This window comes from Aethalodelphis obliquidens, unplaced genomic scaffold, assembly GCF_003676395.1.
Source record: "Aethalodelphis obliquidens isolate GAN/ISIS:26980383/991018 unplaced genomic scaffold, ASM367639v1 scaffold51, whole genome shotgun sequence".
NCBI lineage: Eukaryota > Metazoa > Chordata > Mammalia > Artiodactyla > Delphinidae > Aethalodelphis > Aethalodelphis obliquidens.
Window position 1 is genome coordinate 6,080,568 of NW_020837995.1, and position 14,642 is coordinate 6,095,209.

Consider the following 14,642-nt stretch of genomic DNA (forward strand, 5'->3'; position numbering starts at 1 on the left):
CAGGTCCAAATCTAGGATCTCCAGGTGATGCTCAATTTTCTTCATTTGGTCCAAAGATATCTACTTATAGATCTGGAAGTTTTCTCTAAAGAACAGGTTATCTGCTACCAACACATTTAATATACAATGGTGGGAAAAGACTAAATCAATAGTTAATATTTACTATCATATACTCCATCCAGTTAGAAAGGAATAGTGGAAAATGTCTGTCCTCTCAATGGAGAAAGTTCCTTGGTTAATCAATCTGACAGTTCCTATTTCTGCTTGTGAAAATCTATTTTTCTTCCATAGCCTCTGGTTCTTTCCTCTCTAAGATAGTCTTTAACCACTATTTTCAATGCCTAAATCTGAGATGGGCATTCAGGAAAAAGTTCTTTTCTAATTTTAGCAACCTCTGCATGTTGGTACAAGTTTAGACACCTCGGGATTCCTTTTGAGGTTCAACAATTATATGCAGCGGTTGGTGAGGCTTGCTTCATCTTTAACAATGAAGTTCCTCTCAAAAATTTAGTAGATTCCGTCTATTTGGTTCTGGTCAATTCCCTGCATTAGTAACCACAGCTAAAGATTTTGTCTAGACGTAGTCTTTGAGGCTAAGGACTCTTGTCTCCCTGATGCTAGATCCTGTACTCTTCCAAATCCTCTGGCATTTAACACACATAAGCAGTTCTTTGTGGTAAGAATCCCCAGTTTTATCGGTCTTAAGGGTGCCACTTTCTCATCTCTGCTTGTTTTAACGTGGGGTACCAAAGACACCATCTATAACACTGCAATGGTATAAATTATGGGACTCTGTTCATTTAGATTGTAGATCATAGTTAGAGTACTTTTGCTTGCAAAGCCATACTTTGCTCTCTGCATGGAGATTAGCTATCTAGCTTAAGTTTGCCTCTCCTAGTAGGACTTCTTTGCTAACAACAGAGCCCCATCCAACATCTGAACCCAATTTAACCGCTACACTGGTCCTCACGTACATCCATGGAAACTGGAGAGAGCCTTGAAGCATAGCTTGAAAATTAGAGATTGAAAACACACAACCATTTATGGGTAAATTACCTGAAATTTTACCCCATATAAATTACTTATTTTGACTGGCAAGTGGGTAGTATGAGGGACAGCTAGGAATGTCTTGCCAAGGTCATCTCAGTTCCAAAATTCCTTATCGTTTGCCCAAGAGACATGGATGCTGGGATATCAACCACGAGGGAACAGAGTAAGTGACCAGCACTTAGAAAACCAATTGATATATTTTGCATAAATTTAAGAAAATCTGCAGTAAAAAACTTGAGTGATGTTTCTTTTTCAAGGCAAGTGAAGATAAATCCAAGAAGGGAAAAAGTGCAAACTTTCCCTGATGGCCTCATTTATTTTTTTATACAGTTGAATAATACATGTATATTTATAAATATGTATATATTTGCAAAATTTTTTTGTAAAGAGGTGAGAAACGGAGAGTAGAAAAGGAGGAGTTCCAGTTCAAAATGGCGACATAAACGGGTCCTGAACTCAACTCCTCCCACAAACACACCAGACCTACAGATATATATGGAACACGGTCCTCTGGAAACAAAAAAAAACCCTGAAAACTGGCTGAACAGCTCCTATACATCAGGTCACTGAGAGAAAGCCCACACAGAAGCCGGTAGAGAGGCTGGGACAATCTCGTCATAAACCCCACACTCGGTACAGCAACCCACAATGGGGTGGGAACTCAAAACCCGAGCTTCTCCCTGAGGAGCAAAGGGTTTGAACCTCACATATGGCATACACAAATTTTAAGACGTACACCTGAGAGACAGGCCTCCAAAACGTCCAGCGTTGAAAACCAACAGGGCTTGCGTCCCCGAGACCCGCAGGTTATGAGGATCTGAGAATGGGCTCTCATAGGGCTCGTGCTCAGACTCACCTGCCCAGGGCCCAGCACAGGAGCAGCAGATCCAGGACCGCCCAGAGCGTGTGGGAGAAGCTCATTTGCTTTGTGCTTGTTCTGGAGCCTCGGCCTGAGGGGCAGGCAGCTGGTTTGGAGGCCTACCCTGCCCTCCGGGACAGAGACGAGGACGCCGTCTTTACGCCGCTGCGGCGTTCACGCAGAGATCTCTGGCGGGAGATTTTTCGCGCGGCTGGTGAGCCAATCCCTGCAGCCGCTGCCCTGGGAACGCCCCTTGATCACGTGGCTCTGGGGCCTGAGGGAGATGAGCGGGCTCCAGCGCCTTACGCTTGGGTCACACGGACAGTATAGAGTTGCTCACTTTCAAAGCTGTTGCTTTCCAGTCAGCCTAAATCTAGGAGTCTAACCCTTTGGGACGCTGACAGTTCTTGGCCCCCTCAACTCCTGGGGGCCATTAAAAAAAAATAGGCTGCTTGGACACTCACAAATGTTTGAGAGACAACCAAGAGCTGGGGCAGAGTTGAGCGAGAAGTTTCATCTCGTACACGAGCCCACTCCTTCAAGACTGTGAGAGGTGAGTGACTTTTCTCTAATGCATAGAAACCAACACAGAAAGTCAAGCAAAAATGAAACAGAGGGAAGGAGGGAGGAAAGACCGTGAAATGGCAAGATGTTAAAAGAAAAGCTATGTGTGATAAAACTGATAAAGAGCCGGGGGTCAAAATGGATAAATTCAGGGCTTCCCTGGTGGCGCAGTGTTGAGAGTCCGCCTGCCGGGCCCGTGAGCCATGGCCGCTGAGCCTGCACATCCGGAGCCTGGGCTCCGCAACGGGAGAGGCCACAACAGTGAGAGGCCCACGTACCGCAAAAAAAAAAAAAAAAAAAAAAAAGGATAAATTCAGCCACTCATTCACTATTCAAGAGTTATTAGACACTAACTTTGTTCTAGGGATCTCATGCCAGGTCCTGGGGGTACAAAGATGGGAGTGCTGCCTTGGTGGTGCCTAAGAGCAGATGGAGACAGGGCTGTTGTGCTGCAGAATTTCAGAGAATGCCCTGTAGAGGCATACAGTGAGGTGGCCCTGGGTGGGCACACTAGGCTTGAACAATGAAATAAGTCTTATAGGAGTCATGAACTCTGAGAGCAAAGGGATAGTGACTAAGACCATCTGGATGAGTTAGGGACAGCCTTACATAGAAGGTGATAGCTGAGCTGACTTCAGAAAATGAGTGGAGGCTTGCCAGGCAGAGAAAGGGGGAAGGGTCTGCCAGGCACTGGATAAGGGGACCATGTGTCAGAATTCTGATGCCTAAAGTCTCTGTGCTCCATAAGATGCCTATATTCAAAACAAGCAACGTAGTGTGTAAGGAACTTCCTTAAAGTCACATAGTGGAACTACACAGAAAAATCAGTGAAAACTCACTTGAATCAAGACTTAAAAGAAAACAAAATCTCCTGCTTTTTTGTTTCTGTAATAAGGACAACCAGCCTGGGAGCCCTCTCTGAACTGCTTGCCCCTCTCACCATGTAGACACATCAAATGCTGTGGGAAAACCCTAGAAGTTTTCAGTTCCTGCATTTTACCCAACTTTTCTTCCCTTCTGAACAGTGCCAGGAAGGCAAAAAGAAGTCACTAGGACAAGTCAGCAATTCTGTGGAATTTGAGGCAGGTTGCAGAGCCTCTGCTTCAGAATTTTTAAATCTAGAGGTAAGGAAGAGTTAGATAATAACTAACCTCTGACTTACTCAGTGGTAAGGCATGAAATGCATAGCACTTGTGCTGCAAAAAGGTCATCCGGTTTACAAGCAAGCTCAGGATCCAGAATCTGCAGTTCTGCCTTCCCTGACAGAAGAACACTGGACAGAAGAAAAGTCACCTTCTTTATTAACTGCTCAGCATAAAAAGAAATTTGCCTTAAGACCAAAGCAACTTTAAAGACTCGACTTAAATTTAGACCTAAGGAAAAAGAAACATAAACTGAGGGCTCTAGACCCTGATGTTTTAACCCTTTTTAAGTTAATCAAACAATTGCAAAGCATGTTTCCACAGTGTAGCATTTTCTTAATTCCCATGATTTATTATCTGGAACAGATGATAAATATGCCAAATATGCTCAAAACATCAGTTTTATCATTTAAAAATGGTACAGATGAACCTATTTCCATAGCAGGAATAGAGATGCAGATGTAGAGAACCGACATGTGGACACGGGGGGGGGAGGAGAGGTGGAACGAATTGGGAGATTAGGATTGACATACACACTACCATGTGTAAAATAGATAGCTAGTGGGAAGCAGCCGCACAGCACAGGGAGATCAGCTCGGTGCTCTGTGATAACCTAGATGAGTGAGATAGGGGGTGGGAGTGGGATGGGGGGTGAGGGTGGGAGGGAAGTCCAAGAGGGAGGGAATATATGTATACTTATAGCTGATTCACTTTGTTGTACGGCAGAAACTAACACAGCATTGTAAAGCAATTATACTCCAAGAAAAAAAAAAAAGCAGTAACGGGTTTCCCATGAGAAAATATATCATTGTTGCTAAACTTATGGTCTCTGAAATCAGATCTCCTTGGTTTAAATTCTAGCTTCACCCCACCTCCCTGTATAACTTTGGCAAATCACTATGTCTTTCTAAACCATAATCCCCTCAACTGCAAAATGGGGCTAATGATAGTAGCCACCTCGCAGGGTTGTAGTGAGGATTAAAACAACCTACCGTATCTTAACTACTCAATAAATCCACTGTTTATCTCCTCATTTCATTCCTGATATTTCCCCTTTAAATTGTTGGTGGAAAGAGAAACTTATGAGAGTGCTTGGGGTTTTTTTGTTGTTGTTGCGTTTTTTTGGTGTGGTTTCGGGGTTTGATTTTTTTATTGAGGTATTATTGAGTTGCAATATTTTTATTGAGATATTATTGAGTTGCAAAATTATATTATATTGCAATATTATATTAGTTGCAATATTATATTAGTTATTATATTAGTTTTATAACCACTGCGCCACCAGGGAAGCCCAGTGCTTGGGTTTTAACGCACTTGCACTGTGGATTTATTTTGAGCTGTCCCTGTTAAGAGCGAGAGAACATCTCTTTCTTCTTTTACTCCTCATATTAGAAAGCCTTAAGCAATGAACTACAGTAGAGACTGCAAGGATAAAGTGTGAATGTATGCAAGAATATTTGAGAGAAGGAATAAAAAAGGAAAATAAAGGTCAAAGGGATTTACAAAATAATTAAAAAGTGGCAATTGGGGCTCCCTGGTGGCGCAGTGGTTGAGAGTCCGTCTGCCGATGCAGGGGACGGGGGTTCGTGCCCCGGTCCGGGAGGATCCCACGTGCCGCGAAGCGGCTAGGCCTATGAGCCATGGCCACTGGGCCTGTGCGTCCGGAGCCTGTGCTCCGCAACGGGAGAGGCCACAACAGTGAGAGGCCCGTGTACCGAGAAAAAAAAAAAGTGGCAATTGTATTTAGGACAATCTTAAACATAAAGATCACTAGAGAAAGGAAAGAAGAATCAGCTGGCCTATACAGCCCCAGATCCCAGTCTCCCTGCCTCTCCACAGGTTTGGAATACACTGGAATCACAAACTGACGTGTACTGAAGTCACCTCTACCTGATCAGCACCAGGTCCTGAACCTCACCATCAGTGACATGGGCCTAAGTTCACTTGGCTCTCCACAAGGCCACCTAACTCACCTTGGCAGTCTGGATGGGTCTAGGCAGGGAATAGCTACAATTAAGGGTTTTCTTGGTTTGTTTCTTGTTTGCGTATTTCTTTGTTTGTTAAAGGGGGAGGTGTTAGTTGTTTGGGAGCAGAGGAGAACTCCTATTTCCAGTGAGCTACTGCTCACTGTCTTTGATTTTAACTTTTTTTCTTTTCTAGTAAGAAAAGTGTCCCCTGATGCAGAAATGACTTATGACATAGAAAAATGCTTGATTAGTAACTAATCTGTCTGTCTCCAGCTGTGTAGCAGACTCATCTTAAAAACCTTTGGGAGGTTCTACTTGAAGCTGTGGTTTCATTTCAAAGGAATCCAAAAAGTGGGGGTGGAAGAGTGAGATACTGTATAGAAAAATCTCTTCCCTTTGTCTTCTGTACTCTTCTAGAAGGGGAGCACAAAAAGAAAATACACAAGTAAAGGAGGTTCAAACACAGTAAGAATCAGTTTCTAAAGGACAGTGAGAGGTCAGTGATTTGAGAGTCAAGAAATTCATGTCTAATGTTTACTTCAGCTGTGACTCATTATGAAACGTTGGCGAGGGTCACAGAAACCTCCAGCCCTCGGTTTCCCCATCTGTAAAATGAAGATTTGAATAACTGGGCAACCCATGTTACATCTGATGTGTTTTCAGAGACTCAGAATGAAAGTCATGATCATGTATTAATACAAAGATGAGAGAGACGTTCGCTTCTGAGAGAGACCAGACTAGCAAAAAAAAATTCACATTTGGATGCTAATTGGATGTCCCAGATTAAAGTAATTGAGTAAAAATTAGTGGGAAGAAAAATCTGTGGTTTGGTGATAAAAAGAGAGGACTTCTATAAGAAGAGACAAGAAAAATCATAGAGGTTCAGTGACTCTTACTTACTTGGAGGAATTAAAATGCTTCCCCTTCATCCTATAAGGGAAATCCTTGAGAAGTTTGCAGACTGTCACCATCTGTTCAGCAAAACATGCATCAACATAATATTTTCCACATGTTACGTTTTTTTAATTTTGAAAACAGAAATTAATCTTTTCCTAGCCAAATGTTTTACTATAACCATTGCAAAGAAAATTAGGTAGAAGCTCTCTGTTTGGATCCCACTCCTCTCCCTACCCACACCCACCACCAAATCAATTCTTTGCATTTTCTATGGCAATGTATGGCTTAAAGCTAAGAAGAAGCTAGTAATTTGACTTTTTTTCAAAACATAACAAGTCTGTATTTCCTAAGTCTGTAGAACTGCTCTGAAGCCCATCTTTCACGTAGTTGCAAAGCCCTATCTCTCCATTTTCCTCCTCAGAACCTCATAGTGACTTCCATCAACAACTTGATCAAGGCCAAGTTAACTATCACCACTTGGGTATCCACTCTTGGCTATACCATGGCAGCCAACCACCCCTTTCCCTACTATCCTTCTCCCGCCACCACTCCTCTGACTGATGCACTCAGAAACCAGGCCTAGAAGTCAATGTAGTCGGCCGGCTAGTGCTTACCAAGCCCCAGCTCTATGCCCAGCACCATGCAAGGGACAAAAGGACATGGACAAACAATGCTAGACATACTTCCTACCCACAGAGAGCTCACACACTTGTTGGGAAGAAGCTAGAACTACTAGAGGATAAGACAATAAAAAACATCCAGTGTGACATGGTAAAAATGATGATGACAGCAATGATGATGGTGATGATCATGGTGATCGGTCAGGATCTCAAAGTTAACTCCTTTATTTCATCTGTGCCTTCTCTTGCAAGTTTCTAGACGTTGGTTGGCCAGAGGAAAATGAACTTTTAATCTTGTCTGGTTTAATGTGTAGCCTGATCCAATAATTTTGATAGTCCCTTTAAGTAAGACTCAGCTATGTATGCCCATTTTCCAAAATGGTAAAATCTTAGAAGACAGTTGTCCTGTCCATTTAGCTGGTTTTGTGTAGCACTGAGCAAATCTTGGTCCATCTATGACCTTTGATAATATTATTGTCTCTCCAAAAACTAGATTTATTTCTACCTAACTGCAAGTCCCATAAAGAAAACACTGAGTGATGTGCTTATAAAATACATGTAGAGCAGGCATCATTATTTTTAAACAAGTAAACTGAGGCACAATGAGTTCAGCAATACTTTAGAATAATTGATATGAGCTGAGTGTGTCACTCCAAAATTCATATGTTAAAGTACTAACTCCCAGTACCTCAGAATGTGACTGTATTTGGAGATAGTCTTTAAAGAGGTAATTAAAATTAAGATGAGGTCATTCAGGTGGGCCTTAATCAGTATCAGTGTGTCCTTCTAAGAACAGGAAATTTGAACACTGATGGGCTCAGCGGGAAGACCATGTTAAGAAACAGGGATATGACAGGCCATCCACAAGAAGAGAAACCTCAGAACAAACTGACCCTGGCGACACCTTTATCTCAGATGTCTGGCCTCCAAAATTGTGTTTAAGCCACTTAGTCTGTGGTGCTTTGTCATGGCAGCCCTAGCAAACTAATACAATAGGCAGCCTCTAAAAACAGCCCTCTCTGATCAGCATAACATAAAGATAGGGTTTTTAGTCTGTTCTTCCACTGGTATTAGCTCTTTTACATACTTCAACACTGTCTGGCATAACAGATTTTACATAACATTTGTTAAACTCATGAGTGAACATTATCCTTTTAGTTAATTCAAGATATAATTTTAATGCACTTTACCAACCAAAATAGAAAATTAAACTGCAAAAGTAACTTCCTCATTTTAAAAAATTCTACACTTATATGCTAGGTAACTTCTGATAATTGTTAAAAATTTTTCTTTTAAGGCCAAAATAGTAATAAGCCACAAAAGTCATTATTTCCACAAATGTTAAGCATTAGCTTTCTTGGAATAAAAGCATCAAATTATGGAGAGGTGACTGATACAAGTATTTTATTTGAATTTTCATGTATGTTTCTATAGCCAGAGTCCTCCTAAGATTCAGTGCCTTGTTTGCTTTTTTTCCTATCATCTCATTGATCTCTTCCAAGTCCTGGTAAAGTTGTCAGAAGTACAGTTTTCCCCATTTTATAAATGGAGAAAATAAACAGGCAAGTCAAGGAATGTTATTCAGTATTGCAAAGCAGGCTCAAAGCGAAGGCATTTAAACCAGATGAAAACAATGAAGCATATGCACTTGGGAGAGGGAGGGGCAAGGAGGGGAGGAAGGAAATGAGGAGGAACACAGTCTTTGTCCCCCCACTCCACCCATGAGTGCGATCATATCTAGAGCCCAGCAATTTAGAATCCAAAAGGATTTGCTTCCAGAAGTATCTCCAGGATCTAATTAGAAGGCCTTGACCTCTATGTAGGCAGCCCAATTCATTCATTCATTTATTCACTCATTCATTCAGTAACTACTCATTGAACACCTACTATATGCAAGACACTCTTGTAGGCTGTGTTGTACACTATCTTGTAGTGAACAAAACAGACCAAAACATCCCTGCCCTCACAGGGCTTACATTCCAGGGGTGGAGACAGAAAAATAAAAATGATAAGTAAGTAAAACATATAACATGTTAGATAGTATTCAGTGCTAAAGAGAAGAAACAAAAGTGGGATGAAGGATATAAAATGTGAAGGATGGGTTGAAATATTAAGTTAGCCAAGAAAGGTCTCATGATGATGAGTTAGGAGGCTGACTGCATGAGAAAACATTGAAACACTTTTTTTTTTTTTTTTTTGTGGTACGCAGGCCTCTCACTGTTGTGGCCTCTCCCGTTGCAGAGCACAGGCTCCAGACGTGCAGGCTCAGCAGCCATGGCTCACGGGCCCAGCCGCTCCTCGGCATGTGGGATCTTCCCAGACTAGGGCACGAGACCGTGTCCTCTGCATCAGCAGGCGGACTCTCAACCACTGCGCCACCAGGGAAGCCCTTTTTTTTTTTTAAAGAAGATGCTGGGGGTAGGAGTTTATTAATTAATTAATTTTTGCTGTGTTGGGTCTTCGTTTCTGTGTGAGAGATTTCTCTAGTTGTGGCAAGCGGGGGCCACCCTTCATCATGGTGCGCGGGCCTCTCACTATCGCGGCCTCTCGTTGTGGAGCACAGGCTCCAGATGTGCAGGCTCAGTAGTTGTGGCTCACGGGCCTAGTGGCTCCACGGCATGTGGAATCCTCCCAGACCAGGGTTCGAACCCGTGTCCCCTGCATTAGCAGGCAGATTCTCAACCACTGCGCCACCAGGGAAGGCCTGAAACACTTTCTTATCTTCTCAAACAGTATCCTGAATTCTTAGATTCCAACAGCTCGGCTTCCATTCACAACTCCATTCTTTATTTATGTGTGAATTTGAGCAAATTTCCCAAGTTTTCTGGGTCTCAATTTCTTTATCTGTAAAATGAAAATTATACTTAACTTGCAGAATTATAAGGAGTTAAGGCAATATATATATATTGCATTATATATAGATATAGATATAAATATATACTTCTCAAGTGCCTAAAACAGTGCCTGACATATAAGAACTCAATAAATATTAGGTTTTGTAATTGCTTTTTTTTACTAGTGGTCTTCCTACAACTTGATTTCAACATTGTAAAAATGAGACTAAATGCAGACCATCTCACTGGATTGTTGTGGAAATCAGATGAGATAAGATGTATAAAGAGCTCTTGGAGGCTGGATCACAGTAAGGGCTAAATATATGCCTCTTGCTCTTGTTATGGTTGTAACCAGATAAAATTTTTATTTTCTTAACAACTACAACAGCTTTCCTCTTGGAAAAGTAGCCTTTGGGAATAGAAAGTGAGATCCTAAGGGCATGGATATGTGTCTACAATAATTTGAGCAAAGAAGAAAGGAGAGCTAGTTAAGCTGCTCTGCATTTGAAAACAAGACAGTGGGAGATTGGGAGAAAAATGGGAAGAAGGAGGGAGGATCCAAGGAGCTGTTGTGAGGCTAGGGACTTTACAGGGTGAGGGAACTGGACACATTCTCTAAGGATACATTGGTGCAAAAACATTTTACACATAGGGATGCGTGAAATTTAACTAGAAATTATCTGTTTTGTTGCAGCATGAACCCTTCTTTGGCCTGCTCATGCCACTAAAATCTGTAGTAAAGCCAATTATACTTACAAGTGCTTTGTATGAATAAATAAGTCTTTTGTACAAATTAGGAAGGGTTTGGTGAGCCAGAAGTGATCATGAAAATATGAACTCCACAAGAATTTGGAGAAATCCTAGAAAGAACTTTGGGCTTCTATAGGGAATGGATGAGACCTTTGGGACAATCCTACCTAGTCTCTGACATCTGGATGACAATATTAGTAATAACGACCACAGCATTAGAAGGGTGTGTGTGTGTGTGTGTGTGAATTTTGGTGGCGGAAGGGAGTGGACATTATAGGAACCTTATGTAAGGAACAGCACCAAAAATGGAGGAGAGCTTAAACAAGCTTTATTTGGGAACGCTTCCGGGTGAGGTTCACTGGTCCAAGAGAAAGGGGCCAGACAAGTCGCGCCCGGGTGTGGGCGCGAACAAAATTTATAGGGGCGGACGCAGGGGAGGTGCTTGCTGTGTGAAGCAGCCCTTTTTTGGTAATCTCTCGGGTGTTGTGGCAATGTCAGGTGTCGGTTGCATCAGCCTTAGAGCCGTTGGTTCCGCCCCTCGGGAAGCTGGAAGACCGGGGCTGAATGGTGTGGCAATGTCGGGTGTCGGTTGCATCAGCCACTTTGGCGGGGGTTCCATCTGGCTCCCTGGGCCCTTCCCCGGACCTGCTGGCCTTACACCTTACACAATGGTGGGGGCCGGTCAAACAGTCTCTGTTAGTCTTTTGTCTGAGGCTGGAGCTTGAAGTCCACAGGGCAGGTCATCAGAATAAGAAGGTAAGATAGAACGTCGGGGTAAGCAAGTACAATCTGGGACCCACAAGGGCAGGGACAGACTGGAACCCTTGTCAGTGATAGCTGCCTCTAGTCTTGATGATGTAGACATCCTGCCTGAAGAAGCCAGGGACCTTTGTCACAGAACTAAATACACATGTGGCCCAAGAGGCAGAGAACTTTATGGAGGATCCCCAGGAAGGTGGCTGCTGCCTGGTGCCAATGAAGTAAGCCAACAGATAGCAACAGTGCCTGCCAGTGTGAGCTACCATTGTTTCACTTTCAACCTCCAAACCTATTGAAAACATGTTTTTTGTGGCCCATCCTAACCAGACACATTCAGAGAAGGGATTTCTCAGAAACATAATTCAACCTAGCCACGTTAACATATGACAAAGCTGCCACACTAATAATTCTCACTACAGCCTGAGCTAGATACTTCATCCCCATTTTCAATTGAGAAAAATGAGATTTGGGTGAGGGTCCATAACTTGCCTGGAGTCACAGAGCTAGCAAATGGCACAGCCAAAATTCCAGATGCCTCTACATTGCCTAATTAGACATATTAAATAACAGTGGTCCAAATGGGAATAGTGATTTAATAGGTATCCCCAAAGGAAGCCTCCAGTATTATTAATTTTTATAATAATCCCTTACAAATGTAAAACACCGTACTTTTCAGTATTGTTTCTTGTAAACTTTTCCTCTGGATCCTCAGAACACCACTGTGGAAAAGGTAGGTGTTTATCACCTACATTATACAGATGAGCAAATTAATTCTTATATAGACTTTTCCTAAACCACACAGCCAGTGGCAGAGGCAACTCTGGAATCCAAGTCTCCTGACTTAACCCATAATTCCAGAGCCCCAGTCAATTAAAAGTAACTGGCCAGAGGTGACAAATGAGACGAGAAGGAAAGGAAAGATGATAAAAGACCATAAACAACAGTAGATCTCGTGGGAATTCTGTTAAAAAATTTTTAAACACTTGGCCACAGACCTGCTCCTTGTCTAGCAAATGAATTTACCCACTTCTTCCTTAACCTCATCTCTATCCCAGTAATAGTGAGAACCAAACAATTCCCCATTACCTGACATGGTTTGCCATGTCCCAGCACTAGATTCTGAGTCCTGCTGCGTTCTGAGGATGGGAGGTAGGCACTGAGTCCATCCAATTTAGGTAGAATCAATGGTGTCATCTGTGAAAGGAGTCAAAATCCCATCTACATATTGCAAAAAAAACCAAAAACGAAACTGTAGTTCTCTCTTGTCCAGACTTCAGGAGAAATTCAGCTATGTTGAATGTTGTAGCTAGATATTATTCATTCCTTCTACAGACATCTGTGGAATTTCTATCATGGGTAAGCAGAGTGTAAGGCACTCTGCGGGCACAACATGAATCAAACATAGATTCTGCCCTCAAGGAACTTACAGGAAATAAATGGGTGAGACATGAGCATAAATCTATGTACCATTCAGATACCATTAGAGAATCTGTAGATCAAGTGCTATGGGAGTTCAGTTAGAGATCGTTTCTTCTGGTTGGGGATAATAAAGGGAGCCTTTGTGGGGCTTGAAGATAGTGTCTAAAGAAAGCAGCTTCGAAAACATGGAGTCCTTTAGATTAGCAGGAGCATGGGCATGTGAGGATAAGTGGGAAACACAGTTAGAAGGGAGGGTTGGGAGTAGTAGGAAATAAAGTTAGAAGGGTAAATTGGAGCCAGATGGTAGTGGGCCTTGAAAATCTAGATAAGGAATTTGAAATTTAGGTGTGGACAACTGAAGTTCTCAAAGAGTTTTGGGAAAACTTGAAACACTTCGGTTAACTCTAGTTTGCAAAGTTTGAAGAAAAGCAAATCTCAACTTATTTACATTTAACCATTTTCTCTCCGAATTAAGTGTCATGGAATAAATAGATATGATTAATTATTTTTAATCAAAGGTAATGTATTAACTTGGCAATTATCCCTTCTGATTAGTCCCACATCCTCAATGATGAATGCCTAGGTTTGGATAGAGAATTCAGAAGAGGCAAGGAAGGGAAAATGTCCTGTTGGTGACTAGATCCAATGCTCAGCTTAACTTGCTCAAACTCCAGGATAGTACTGCTTTGTTGTCTTCAATTATTGTTTTCTATAAGCTGATGGCCCTTAATTGGAAGAGAAATCCCTAGTCCATCTGTAAGTTCTAGTACAGGGAAAATAAAAACAGACAAATCAGTACCTAATTTTCTGATGGAGAGAATTCATTACAAGGACGGTTGCCTCTGGAAGTAGCTCAACAGGAATCACATCAAGTCTTCTCATTTCAATGACTAGGAAAATGAACAAACCTAGGCGAGACAGCTCATGAAATTACCCATCCCTGCATCATGCAGCAGTCATACGATAATGTCCCAAGCTATGGTGACTGCATAATACTCATATGAAACTTCATTCTCATGGAAGAGAAGAAATCAAGTCATTACACTGTCACTGTTGCCTAATAAAAATTTCACCGTCTGAGACTGAAAGAATGGGGGAAACTTTTCATTGTTCCTTTAAATATACATTTCTTTTTAAATTTTTTAAAATTAATTTATTTATTTTTGGCTGCATTGGATCTTCGTTGCTGCGCATGGGCTTTCTCTAGTTGCAGCGAGCAGGGGCTACTCTTCATTGTGGTGCGTGGGCTTCTCATTGTGGTGGCTTCTGTTGTTGTGGAGCATGGGCTTTAGGCATGCGGGCTCAGTAGTTGTGGCTCGAGGACTCTAGAGTGCAGGCTCAGTAGTTTTGGCGCACGGGCTTAGTTGCTCCGTGGCATGTGGGATCCTCCCGGACCAGGGCTCGAACCCATGTCCCTTGCATTGGCAGGTGGATTCGTAACCACTGCACCACCAGGGAAGTCCTAAATATACATTTCTATGTGTATACAAATACACAAGTATATTAAACATATTCTTATGTTTTATTAAACATGTTATATTAACATAATAGTATTTTATATTATTTTTAATTAAAATAACTTTCTTCATGAAAAGCAAAAATTACCCATTCCCAATAACACATTCCACAGACCAAAGAGCAAATATCCAGTTGTCCAAATTGCTCATTTTTCTAGAAAAAATAGTTTACGACAGTCAGTTACAATACAAATGATGATAATGACATACACATTTTCACACATTTAGTTATTAATTTTGGCTAAAACTACTTTATAACTACCA

The 14,642-nt window shown here is 41.9% G+C and overlaps 1 long non-coding RNA gene across 1 annotated transcript; it reads right to left on the minus strand.

Moving 5' to 3' along the window:
- Window positions 1-9,733: 9,733 nt before the first annotated feature.
- On the minus strand, window positions 9,734-14,047 carry LOC113607987 (uncharacterized). Its single transcript, XR_003428169.1, has 3 exons — window positions 13,661-14,047; window positions 12,529-12,660; window positions 9,734-9,943 (listed from the first exon to the last, which is right to left on the minus strand). It is a non-coding gene; the product is annotated as an uncharacterized LOC113607987 (long non-coding RNA).
- Window positions 14,048-14,642: the final 595 nt, after the last annotated feature.